Source organism: Tenrec ecaudatus, chromosome 3, assembly GCF_050624435.1.
Source record: "Tenrec ecaudatus isolate mTenEca1 chromosome 3, mTenEca1.hap1, whole genome shotgun sequence".
Classification (NCBI taxonomy): Eukaryota; Metazoa; Chordata; class Mammalia; order Afrosoricida; family Tenrecidae; genus Tenrec; species Tenrec ecaudatus.
Genome location: NC_134532.1, coordinates 150,479,781 through 150,493,558, shown reverse-complemented (window position 1 = coordinate 150,493,558; position 13,778 = coordinate 150,479,781). Strand labels below are relative to the sequence as shown.

General features: G+C 43.9%; 1 long non-coding RNA gene across 1 annotated transcript; it reads right to left on the bottom strand.

Moving 5' to 3' along the window:
• Positions 1-1,538: 1,538 nt before the first annotated feature.
• On the bottom strand, positions 1,539-13,507 carry LOC142442836 (uncharacterized). The gene is made up of 3 exons (XR_012783479.1): positions 12,826-13,507; positions 11,724-12,078; positions 1,539-10,215 (listed from the first exon to the last, which is right to left on the bottom strand). It is a non-coding gene; the product is annotated as an uncharacterized LOC142442836 (long non-coding RNA).
• Positions 13,508-13,778: the final 271 nt, after the last annotated feature.

Sequence of the window (13,778 nt, the reverse complement as noted above, 5' to 3'; positions counted from 1 at the left end):
GTCTTAAAAGCTTGAAGAGAAACAAGTGGCCATCTAGCTGAGAAGCAACAAAGTTCACATGGAAGAAGCACACCAGCCTGTGTGATCATGAAGTGTCCATAGGATCAGGTATCAGGCATCAAAGACCCAGAACAAAAAAAGCATATCATTGTGAATGAGGGGGAGTGCAGGGCAGAGACCCAAAGCCCATCTGCAGGCAACTCGAATCCCCTTACAGAAGGTTTGCAGTGAGGAGACAAGCCAGTCAGGGTATAGTATAGGACTGATCAAACATACAACTTTCCTCTAGTCCCTACATGCTTAACCATACCTGTCCCCCACAATCATGATCCCAATTCTACCTTGCAAATCCGGCTAGACCAGAGCATGTACACTGGTACGGATAAGAGCTGGAAACACAGGGGATCCAGGACAATTAAATCCCTCAGGACCAATAATGAGAGGAGAGATAGCAGGAGGGTAAGTGGAAGGTGGGGGACAAAGGGGGAACTGATCACAATGATCTACATATAACCCCTCTCTGGGGGATAGACAACTGAAAAGTTGGTGAAGGGAGACATTGGTCAGTGTAAGACATTAAAAAATAAAAATAATAATACTTTATAAATTATCAAGGGTGGGGGAGGAAGGGGAAAATGTGAGGGCTCAAGTAGAAATAAAATGTTTTGAAAATTATGGTCACAAATGTACAAATGTGCTTGACGCATGGGTGGGTGAATGGATTGTGGTGAGAGTTGTATGAGGCCCCCAATGAAATGATTTTAAAAACAACAACTACAAATTTAGATATTTGAAGGAGTGCAATACCTCTTTGTGCACAGTGCAATTACTTGGTGCCCAGAGCAATGCTCAGAGCATCTGCTTTGAGAAGCTTTGTTTAGCTATTAGGCCATCTTTCGCTCTCTAGTATTAATTGGTCCAACACAGTAGAATGCTTTTAAATGTAAATGGTTAACAACAACACCAGAAGCCCTTGGAGATGGCAGAAGTTTCTAGGAGGCAACTAGAGTTATTTCTTTGTTTACAGAGAGGCACAGAGGACTGCTTCATAAAGAGAACCACAAAGGAGGAGCCTGGTCATTAACAATTCAACTGGGGACTCAGAAGAAAAAAGTCAGCTAAGGAGTTAGCAGCAAGAAAACAAAAGCCCAGGCTGGAGACAAAGCTCGGGCTAAATAACTATCTGTGGCCAGGACAGAGCAGAAAGCAGGGCAGCTAAAGAAGGTTGTCTTGGCAGTTTCAACCCAAAGGGCCACCAAGTTTCTGTAGGTATTTTCAGATGATAACATTTGTTTCCTTTCTTTTTTAAGCCCAGAATGGTTCTTTTTATCTCACAGAGTAAACAGGCAGCTTTTAGAGAAATGTTGCCATTGTCTATCAATTAAATGCCACAAACTATTTCAAATGATAGTATTTTCTATGAGGGAAACATTTATATATTTTTAAAAGTTCCATTACTTACATAAATCATCAAACTTGACTTAGGAAGTAGAAAACCCAAGTAGACAAATAGCGCTGAGAAAGGCTGGGGAAGAGGAGGTGGGGAGGGTTACAGCTACCAAAGCTTCCTAAACCAGAAATGATGCTGTGGGCTACTCGGGCAAAATTGCCTGTTTGAAGCCGCCAGCCTCCCTTTGGAAGAACGATGAGGCTCTCTGCTTTCTGTATACCGGGGGTACCCCAAAATAACTGGTATTGGGGTTTTGTTTTCCCCAAAGCTAAGTACTCTTTTTTTTTATTTAAATAAAACCACTGTATCACCTTCAAAGTGCTCTCCATTACATGGAATATATTTATCAAATCTGTGATTCCATTCTTGGAAACATTTGCAAACCCATCTGTTTGGATGGTGACAGCACCTCCCTCATGTTTTTCTTCACTTATTCTACATCATCAAATCGCTCTCCTTTCATGTCTCTCCGCATCCACGGAAACAAAAAGAAATCACACAGAACAAGGTCAGATGAGTAAGGTACGCAGGGCAAGAGAGGCATGCTGTTTCATGCCCCACACTGGCACACTGTGATGGCTGCGTGAGCAGGTGAATCGTCACGGTGGCAAAACCAGTCCCCCGTCTGCCACAAATTAGGCCATTTTTGTCACACACTGGTATACAATCTTTTCAGAATCTCAAAATAGAAAGTTTAATTAGCAGTCTAACCTGGTGGAACAAACCTCAAATGCACTAAGAGTAGACATTTTCTTCTATTCAAGAAGTTGACGGACATCCAGAACGAGGTTTGTCATCAATCAACAGTTCGCCTTTTTTGAAAGGAAAAACCACTCATACACTTGAGTTTTCCCATAGAACTATCCTTGTAAGCTGTGCTCAACAACAGTTTATAGGACATTTTTAATGAGAAGGCAACGAAATTTCTCAGCTGCACGTTGTTCTTTTAAATTGACCATCAAAAAAAATGAGGTTCTAGCAAAACAGCTTTTATGAAAAATCCCCTGTGACCAGAGAGAACCTTCCCAGGTGACACCACGGGGTGCACAAACGCAGAGTGAGCTGCTGGATGCTTGTCTAGCAGGGGAAAATGCATACTACGAAAGCTCTGCCCAGCAGAGATTTTCCTGTTTAGAGGGAGCTACCCCCTTGTATGAAATCCAGGATAGATAAATCTATAAAGAGAGGAACTGGATTAATGGTTCCTTGGGGGTATGGCAGGTGAGATCGGTGCATGGGGAGCTAATACTATTGAGTACAAGAAAGTTGAAAATGTTCTCAACTTGATTATGGTGATGATTGTGTGGCTTTCCTTGATGTGACTGAATTATGAAATTGTTTGGTACATGAAATATAAGCCTACAGAGCTTTGGGGAAATAAAGAACGAAGAGGGAAAATACAGCAAAGGCAACACAGCGGTCAGTTCTCTTCTGTACTTTGAGGTCTTGATGTGGCAGAATCAACTCAATAGCAAGGATTTTAACAGAAACTGACAGCCTACATTAAAATAGCTTCTGACTGGATGGTGCCTGCTACTGTTACTTAACATTTGTATGAAAGAATCCATAGAATAGTCCTGATATAAAGGAGGGAAATGTACAATGCAATTTTAAATTATGAGACACTTCAGGCTTTCTGAAGCCATAGAGACTGCATGAACCCCTGACGGTACTGACATTAGATAATCTTTGAACCTTAAACCAAAAATATCCCCTAAGATCTTTTTTTTAAAGGGGAGACCATAGTTTAGCTTGACCAGCAGAACATGTCTGTCTTGAGAATGATGCTTTTTAAGAGCTATGTGCACGGAATACAGTTGCCAACAGCAGCCTGAAAGACTGGAACTGTGGGGAGCAGTGAGTTTAGGGTAATGACAGAGGAATGACTCAGAAAGGTTGGGTGAGAGTGGCTACACACTCTAAAAATATCATCAATGTCAATTCTTTGCACATCGTGGAAAATGTTGACTTGATGTATGTTTTTATGTTGAAATTCTCAAACAAATCAAACCAAATTCGCTGTCATCAAGTTGATGCTGACTCACAGCAGCTCTGTACAACAGGGTAGAATGACCCCTGTGGGCTTGGGAGAGTGTAACTTTTTATAGGAGGAGATAGCCTCACAACTGTTCTGCAGAGTTATAGATAGTTTCAAGCTGCAGACCTTGTGGTCAGCAGCCCCACTTGTAACCAACTATGGCACCAGGGCACTTATTGATATTGTGAACAACAAAATAAATACATTTTGAGGGGAAAAATCTTTGCCAAATGTGGAGGAAGAATGCTTCTGATTATAAAACAACAACAACAAAGAATGACAATATTGTTCATGTGTATAATTATATAATTTTAAAACTATGAATATAATCTAATGGCATGCTTCACTGATAAAGGGGAAAATATGACAACCAAACAATATAATGTGCCATATAAATAGGAAAAAGGTGTATTTGCTAAAACTCAAAACCATTTTCTAGTAATTCAACCAATGGCTTGGGCATAAAATTAGTTCTTACTAACCGCTAATATCATTACTAACAAAGTAGAATGGAGAAGTTTGAATTAAAAATCTGAAAATCCCAATGTCTCTAGAAACTTTAGAACTCTGCTGAGGCGTATACACAGAGTGCTGGATTAATAGAAAGACACAGGACGCTCGACATCGCAGTGTGTCATCTACAATGCTGAAGGTGCCACCGATAGGTGTCGAGTTGTTCTAAATCATAGCAACCTGTGTACAACAGAAGACCGTGGGCCATCCACACAATGACTGATATGTGTCACACCATCGCTGTGGTCTTTCTCAATGGATCTCATTGATAACATTCCCCCTTGTTGCTGACACTCGACCAAGCCTGATGTCTTTCTTCAGGGACTGGTCCTTGCTGATACTGCAGATGGCGGATGCAGTGATGCCACCCTAATTTCCCAGGAGCATTCTGCTTGGACTTATCCCCACATAGATTCACCAATTCTTCTGAGTGTCCATGGCATATCCAATATTTTGTCAACACCTCAATTCTTCCTTGTCTTCCTTATTCAATGTTCAGCTTTCACACACATATGAGGCAATTGAAAATACCACCACTTGGGTCAGGTGCACCTTAGATCTTAAAGTGACATCTTTGCTTAAAATTCAATGCATAATAAAAATATTTGTGATAGGTAGGTTTATCATGCCAACCTGGTCAATAAGAATATGTGGGGTTAATAAGGTCACAGTTTGATTGGAGGGCAAAGAGATAAATGGCTCGGTGAGCCCAGCCTCTCTCTCTCTTCCTCTCTGGTGATCAGACCAGTGGGCAGCTGCCTTGGCTGGTTCTCTGCCTCAACTTGAGAGCTACACTACCTGTGGGACAGCCCACCCATGGATCTTGTCTCTAGAGCTTTGAGTTCCTTCAAGACCTGCTTCTCCACACTGCTGATGTATCTATCGCTTGAGCTGGGGACTGTGGGAGCCTGTCATCTGGCTGACTGTTGGTGACCGGCACTGCTGTTTGCTGCCTGTGGCCAGACTGCCTGCATTGCTCTACAGACTGCCTCCTTGATCTTGGACCCAGCAGTCCTCATGAGTTGAAGGACTTCCAGTATATTGTTTAATAGAAGTGAGTTGAACTGAGCCCTCTGTACTGCTGTGTGGACTAATTAGCTGTTATAATCCTCCATGCTGTATCTATCTATCTATCTATCTATCTATCTATCTATCTATCTATCTATAAAATCTCAGGTATTCTGGTTTTATATCTCTAGAGAACCCTAACACATTATCTTAGCATTTATGATGGAAGATCTGATACAAAAATGACAGCATATGTTTACCCTGAGCTTGTTATGTGACAAAAGTTGTGCTAAACACTTTTCACATACTATATTTAGATAGGATTCAGAAAAGCATGTGGAACAAGGGCGATATGGCTGATGTCAGATGCATCTTGGCACACAGCAGAGAAAAGCAGAAAGATGTTTACATGTGTTTTCTTGACTATGCAAAGACATTCGAATGTGTGGTACACAATAAATTATGGATAATATCGAGAAGAATGGGAATTCCAGAACAGATGCTTGTGATCATTTTCTCACAGTGCGGGGGGTTAGAAGTCTGCATTCAGGATACCAGCTCTAAAAGAAGAACCTCAGAAGTGAAATCCTGTCGCTTGGAGTTTCTTCTCATATTCATGTGTCTTGGCATTTCTCTTCCTTCACCTCTGCATCTTTCATGCTGTTTAACTTCATTTGTATCTCTTATGAGATTGATTTAAACCATAGCCTACCCTATTGCTGTCTCACTTACATAACTGTAGCAATGTCTCCCCCAGTGGAATTCTCAGCACAGGCATGGAGGTGAGGATTCACAAGCTGTATTTGGAGGAGCACCCTTCAATCCATCACACTCCACCTCTTGTCCTAACCCCAGAGTCTTATCCTGGCCCATATGCGCGCACATGCATTGAGTCACATCCTCTCAAAATATTAGATCATCTCCAAGACTACCATCTTATCTTCTGAATTATCTAAATTAAATATCGGTGAGCCGTTAGGCATATCTTATCACGGGACAACATTCCTTTTCAGCGGGAAACCTACAAACATAAATATAAGATTTTTCACAAAAAAACAATTATAGAATAGGAACAAGGTAGCTATTTCTATTACAAATGAGAGGCATTTGAGAGAAAAAGGAAATAATCAGCATCAAACAAATACAAAATGCAACAGAACAAATTACTTTAGCTCTCAAGGCTGGAAATCACTCCTCTCTTCTCTGAGACCACATGGGCAAGGGCACATAAATGATCATATTCTAGGGCATGGGTCGGCAAACTTTTGAACTGGAAGAGTCAGTCTGGTCCCTCACAACAATTTATAAATTATTTGAAAGCCATAATCGCATTTTCAAAAACAAGTCATCAAGATCTGAACAATATCCTTACACATGTTTTTCCATTTTTCTTCAGATCCACATACATTATGGAAAGAGCTGCAGACAAGGCTCAAGCCACGGTGTGCCAATCCTTGCTCAGATTCTAGGTTTGGGTGCCCCATTCTCCTTGTCCATTTCAGTATTGATTCTGCATTCATATGACCCCTTACGCATAGTTATCCTACCCCTTCAGACTTAGGGGTTAGTTCCATCCCTGTGGCACATTTTAACAGCAGCTGTCACTCCAGAAATGAGTTGGCAAAAATCCAATCTTTGAAACCTAGGAAGTTGTGTCACCACTCTTGGAGATCCAGGAAGGCTTGTCCAGCGGTTCTCAAACTTCCTGATGCCACAACCCTTTAATACAGTTCCTCATGTCGTGGTGACCCCACAACCATAAAATTATTTTCATTGCTACTTCATAACTGTAAAAGTTTGCTACTGTTATGGATCATAATGTAAATATTTGATATGCAGGATGTATTAGACAACCCCCGTGAAAGGGTCGTTCAACCCTCAAAGGGGTCATGACCACAGGTTGAGAACCGATGGCTTAGTCCAACCCTTTGGACCCAGGAAGACCCTCCCTTTCCTGTTCCCTCCACCAGTTCTGCTGATCTCCAAGCAGCTCTGGGGTGGCTCTTTCTTTTCAAAGAAGACAGCAGCTTCAGCTCCTTTAGCATGTTCCCTGCCCGTAGAAGGGGAGGTGGGGAATAGGAAGCGGTGGTAACCAACCCAGCGACACTGGGACAACAAGTGATCCAAAAGCAGTGGGAGGAGGGTGTAAGAGACCTGGTGGAGGTTGATCAAGGGCAATGTAACCTAGAGGAATTACTGAAACCCAAACGAAGGCTGAGCATGACAGTGGCACAAGAGGAACGTAAAAGGAAATAGAGGAAAGAAGTAGGAGACAAAGGGCATTGATAGAGCTCTAAATACAGGCATGTACATATGTAAATATATTTTTATATGATAATGGGGAAATAGATCTATGTGCATATATTTATAGGTTTAGTATTAAGGTAGCAGATGGACATTGGGCCTCCATTCAAGTACTCTCTCAAAGCAAGAACACTTTGATATATAAAACTGGCATTCCATGATGCACACCTTCCCAACAGGATTGCTGAAGACAAATGGGTACATAAGCAAATATGGTGATGAAAGCTGATGGTGCCCAGCTATCAAAAGATATAGTGTCTGGGGTCTTAAAGGCTTGAAGGTAAACAAGTGGCCATCTAGCTCAGAAGCAATAAAGCCCACATGGAAGAAGCACAGCAGCCTGTGTGATAATGAAGTGTGGAAGGCATCAGGTATCAGGCATCAAGGAACAAAAAATCATATCATTTTGAATGAGGGGGAGTGCAGAGTGAAGACCCAAGGCCCATCTGTAGGCAACTGGGCATTCGCTTATTGAAAGGTTGCGGGGACAAGACGAGCCAGTCAGGGTGTAGTGTAGCAATGATGAAACATACAACTTTCCTCTAGTTCCTAAATGCTTCCTCCACCCACCCCTTGCCCCACTATCATGCTCCCAATTCTACCTTACAAATCTGGCTATACCAGAGGATGTACACTGGTACAGATAGCAACTGGAAACAGGGAATCCAGGACAGATGATCCCTTCAGGACCAGGAGTGAGAGTGGTGAAACCAGGAGGGTGGAGGGAGGGAGGGAGGGGTGGAAAGGGGGAACTGATTACAAGGATTTACATATAACCTCCTCCCTGGGGGATGGACAACAGAAAAGTGGGTGAAGGGAGACATCAGACAGTATAAGTTATGACAAAATAATGATAATTTATAAATTATAAAGGGTTTATGAGGGAGGGGATAGTGGGGACGGAGTGGAAAAATGAGGAGCTGATACCAAGGGCTCCAGTAGAAAGCAAATGTACAAATGTGCTCGACACAATGGATGCATGTCTGGATTGTGATAAGAGTTGTAAGAGTCCTCAATAAAATGATTTTTTTTTTAAAAAAAGGAACCCAAGATGCAGACATCATTCTCTCCTTTCATTATTTTTCCGTCTCCTTCACTCTAAGCCAATAGGTTTTCTCCTGTGGCAGTTAGTTAGATCCACGAGTATCACATTTAATCTCTAAAACAAAGGTTGTTCGTTGAATTTTTTCCCCCAGCAACCCGAAAAGTGACTGGAAACATGCACTTCTCCCGATGGAATGCACAGAAGTCAAATGGACTCTATGGGAAGAGACAATAAAGACACTCATCACCAGCAGTTACAACCAACCCAGAGCTAACTGTGGAACAGATGATCAATTCCTCATCTGCCAACTCAGGTCGAAGCAGAGGACAATTAAACTAAGTTCACAAGAGCCAAAATATGACCTTGACTATATCCGACCTGAATTTTGAGAACATCTCAGGAACAGATTTGATGTTTTAAACACTAATGACTGAAGAATACATCAAGAATACCATGCAAAAATGGGTGAAAGGGCAAAGGATCATTAAAAAGGGAGGAGAGAAAAGATCAAAGTGGATGTGAGAAGCAACTCTGAAGCTTGCTCATAATTATAAAGTAGTTAGGGTCAATGGAAGAAATTATAAAGTCAAACAGAAATGTTCAAAGAGCAGCTTGAGAAGACAAAGTAAAATATTATAATGAACTGTGCTATGGGAAAACATACTCTGCATATTTTAAACTGAAAGAAGCCAAGAAAAAAAATCCAAGCCTTGAGTGACAATACTGAAATATTCTATGGGAAAATATTAAATCATGAAGGAAGTACTGAATACAGAGTCATTGTACCAAAAAGGAACCGGTCCAGGGGTTTCTCCCATTCCAGGAGTTCACATATAATCAAGAACAATGGTCCTGAAGGAAAAAGTTCAAACTGCACTGAAAGATTTAACCAAAAGCAAGGCTCCAGGAATTGATGAATACGCACTGAAATATATCAACAAGCTGACGAAGCGTTTATTCGACTATGCCAGGAAATTTGGAAGACAGCTACTTGGTCAACTGACTGGAAAAGACTGCATTTGTACCCATTTCAAAGAAAGGTGACCCAACAGAATGCTCAAATTATTGAACAATGTCATCGACATCACATGCAAGTAAATTTTTGCTGAAGATCATCCAACAATAAATGCAGCAGTACATTCACAGGAAGCTGACAGAGGTCCAGGCCGAATTTAGAAGAGGACATGGAAAAAGGGATATCGTTGCTAATATCAGGTGGATCTGACTAAAATCAGACAATTTCAAAAAGATGTTTACTTGTGTTTTAGTGACTACAAAGGGATTAGACTATGTGTGGCAAAGCGAACTATGGATAGCCTTGAGAAGATTAGGAATCCCAGAACACTGTATTGTGATCATGGGGACCTGGCCTTGCATCAAGAGGCAGTGGTGCAAACAGAACAAGGACAGACTGCTTGGTTTAAAGGCAAGAAAAGTGAGCATCAGGGTTATATCTTCTCATCATACTTATTCAATCTGTATGCAAAGCAAATCATCAGAGAAGATGGCTTCTTTGAAGAAGAAAGTGGCATCAGAAGTGGAGGAAGGCTTATTAAACAACCTGTGATACGCAGATGACAACAATGGTTGTTGAAAGTGAGGAGGACTTGGAGCACTTGCTGTTGAAGATCAAGGATGCAGCCTTCCATGTAGATTTCTCAATGTAAGGAAAACAACAATCTTCATAATTGGGTCCAAACATAAAATCAAGATAAATGGAGAAAAAGTTGAAGTTGTCAAGGGGTCAGTCTTGCTCTTTTCCACAATCAATGCTCATGGAAGCCGTAGTCTGTGGGGGCAAAGTTGTTTGCTCCTTAGACAAATGGGACAGGACCACCATCTTCCATGGTTCAAGGCCTATGAGAAACGTTGACAATTCAACCTCAGGGGTCTGGATAAAGGGGACACTTTCCCTCCTGTTCTGAGATAGAATTTGGCCTCTAGAACTGTAAAATCTGCAAGGAGAGGCTATGGGTGAACTCCTAACTGTGGTCAACGGCCCAGCTCTAGCCCACTGTGCCACCGAGGGTCCTCAGACAGGAGGTATTAAGAGAGTGACACCTGGGATATCTAGCCTCATGGAGAAAGTGATTCCCTCCCTTCATCCAGCAAGCAGCCCATCATATTGCCTACGAAGCCAGAATGAGAACTACACTCTGGCAGTCCTGGATGCACTACCCTTCAGAGCCTCTGCACCAGGAGCAAACCTGGAGACCAAGTTAGCTTAACTATGTCACTATAATGAGAGATGCCACACAGGGGAACCCAGAGATGTCTCATCAAACAATGCTGCTATACAATTGGGGGGAAAGGTGGAGTTTAGGTTAAATTTAATTTAAATGAAGCAGCATTTTGTTAATCTCCAAGCAAAGAGGCATCACGTGTAAAAACATCAATATCAGGTTTGAGATGTGAGTGAACTCAAGCACCTGTTTTTCTGATAACTACAAAGTCAAGGTGTGATAGAGAACGCTTCAAAGATTTGGTGGAGAAATTCTATTATCATTAATTCTGGTTTTCCATGAACCTTTTACAGCCCTGTGTACAGACTGTGTCCCCAAAGCCTTAGGGCTGCTTCTCTGTCAAGTGGACTTAGTTCATCCAGGTGAAGGTGAGGTGCTTCAGTCTAACTGACACAATTTTAAATAGCAACTTCTATGCCAACCTGCTCTTTTGGAGAGCAAGGGTTCTCACTCATAAAGCTGTAGGCACAGTAGGGGATTGTTTTGATAGCTCATAGCTACAGACTGTGTGGCAGTTACATAATCTACTGTCAACATGAGGAAGGGGTGGACTCTAGCCTATCAATCAGGTTATAACCAATGAAGACTCTGTGTAGGAATAGCCTTCTCCTGAGGATTCTGGGAACTCTTGTCTTCCTCCCTGGAGGCAGGACACACACTCTCTCTGTGAGACATTACTGTTGAAAAGCCACATGGAGCTATGCTGAAGCCAGAGCCCTGGAGCTGGAGGAGTCATGTAGAGACCCATGACAGCACTGAGATGCTTCCACCACCACTGGATCCACAAGACTTTCCACCCACTAGCCTGTGTTCTTCCGGAATTCAGTGCCATTGCATGTGTTGTGTGAGTCTGAAGAGGAATTTATAGACTGGTATTGGACTTATGGGCTAATATCGGACTTATGGACTTGATCTGGATTGGGCTGGGATGTTTTCTTAATATACAATTACTCATTATATAAAGCTCTTTCTTATACACATATGAATCTCCCTGGATTTGATTCTCTAGTCTACCCAGACTACCCAGAGGAATATTGTTGCTTGCCAACTTTGTAGTTGGCTTCATCAGTGACCCTGTCAGCTGTCCCAGCACCTTGAATGGGCTACCGAACGTTTACTTACTTAGAAGAAGTTGTTTTTTGCATTCTCTTACAAACCATGTGCCTGCCACACACTGTAGATTCCAAGGCTGTGGTGACTGGATCACAGAGACTGGAAAACGGTGGAGACTGGGTGATTAGCTTTCCCTTCAGAAAGTGGAGATGGTAAGGACTCAGTCGCTAGCGTTGAAGTGCTCCACGGGGTCTTTAAGGGGCACAGAGCCTCTTCTTTTCCTGAGGAGCAGCGAGTGGTTTGCACCACCCTCTCCCTGAACAGCCAGATGCTGAACCCACTGTGCCACCAGAGCTCCTTGATGTAGGAAGCTGTTGCTCTGTGCCACTGAGTGAGTTCCAGGACTCTGTAGAAAAGAATGAAGCTGGAGAAAGAAAAAAAATGTGTGAATGATTGTGTGGAAGGAGGTAAAAATAGAAGCTGGAAAATGGAATGCAAAAATAATAGAATTTCTCTACCAACTGCCTGGTCCATGTACCATCCTGCATAATTGTTAGGTTTGGACCCACTGTTGCAGCCATTAGATCACTACATCTCATTGAGGGTCTTTCACCACGACCCTCTACTTTACCAAGCATGCCCCATTCCTAGGGGATTGTCTCTCTTGGTGTTGGAGTGGGATGAGCATTGAGGTGCTGACTTCAAGGACTTTCCAAAACCACCAGCTGCTCAGGGGAGAAAGGAGAGGTTTCCTACTCCTGTAATTGTTTACAGGCTCAGAAGTCCAAGGGGGCCCTTCTCCTCTGACCTATGAACCTGATGATGGCAGCGAAGGTTTCTTGGGAGTTTTTGGCGTCTTCTGTCAACATGTTCAAAGTACTTGAGAGGAAGTCTTGCCATCCTCATTGCTAAGGATAATTCTACTTCTTCCATGATAGATTTGGTGATGTACCTCTTTAAAAAAGTAACGCCCTGGTATTGCCCAAGCATGTCCCCTTTCTCCTTCCTCACAGTCATTCATAAGTTTCTTCCAACAACTCTCCCAAGACAGCCCACGTTTTCACAAAAAGGAGGAGAACAGAGATTAAATCCCAGACAGTGTCACAGACTATTGGAGGGAGTTCTGACTTGGGCAAGCAGGGTTGCCCAGTTGAATAGCTTAGACACTTACCCTGAGCTTTAGCTCCAGGAATGTGAACAGCTGTTAGGGTGAGGATGGAACTGAATCCCTGGACCACATCGCAAATCTCCAAGGTCTCCCAGATGAGCTCCATGTCTCCTGTTAGCACCGTATGCACGTTGTCCCAGAGTTCTCTGGCCCAGGCTGAGTCTGGGGTTCTGGTCTCCCCATCCAAGGCTCAGCCTCTTTTTAGTCCTGTCCCCCTCCCTGCCCCGGGAGATCCAGGAGTTACTTTCAGCTCCACTCTTGACCTCTAGACTTGGAGTTTGGCCCCGCCCTCAGGGGCGGGCAAATCTTTTGTTCTGCCCCGCCCAACGCCTGGGATTATGCGCCTGACTCCGCCCCCTGGCGGAGCCTAGGTTGTTGGCTGCCGGCCGGTTCCCTTCACCCGAAGGGACAGAGGTCAGAACCGGCTTCCGGTCGTTCCTTCCCCCAGCAGGTGGAGCCTTCTGCCGGAAGTCGGGTCCGCGGTCATGGCGGCGCCGACTCGCAGTTTGGGGCTGCTGCACCGCCGCCTGGCCGGACTGCTGCCACAGGGCAGGGGTGCCGCTCCGCCCGTTGGGGGGACGGGACCGGCCGACGGCGCCTTTCGGGGCTTTCGGAGCAGCGGCGTGAGGTACGCGGGCTCCCGGGCCCCGGTCCGGGCACGGTGGGCGGGGCGGCCTGCGGGGCGGGGTTCTGTGGGACTGACGGACGCTCGGGCGGTGCTGCGCGACGGGCTCTGGGCTCCGGACTCAGCCCACTGGGCTCTGCGTGTGACCTTGCCGGCGTCGCGTTTGCCCGGCTCTGGGCCCCAGAGCCAGCCGGTTCCGTGGTGTCTGAAAAAGGCTTAGTCGGGTGACTTAGGATTCGGGAGAAGTGTCCATTGTATACTGCTCGGGGTAGTGAGTCAGCCTGTTGGTAGTTCAAACCAGATCACAGCCCCGCGCGAGAAAGTTGAGGCT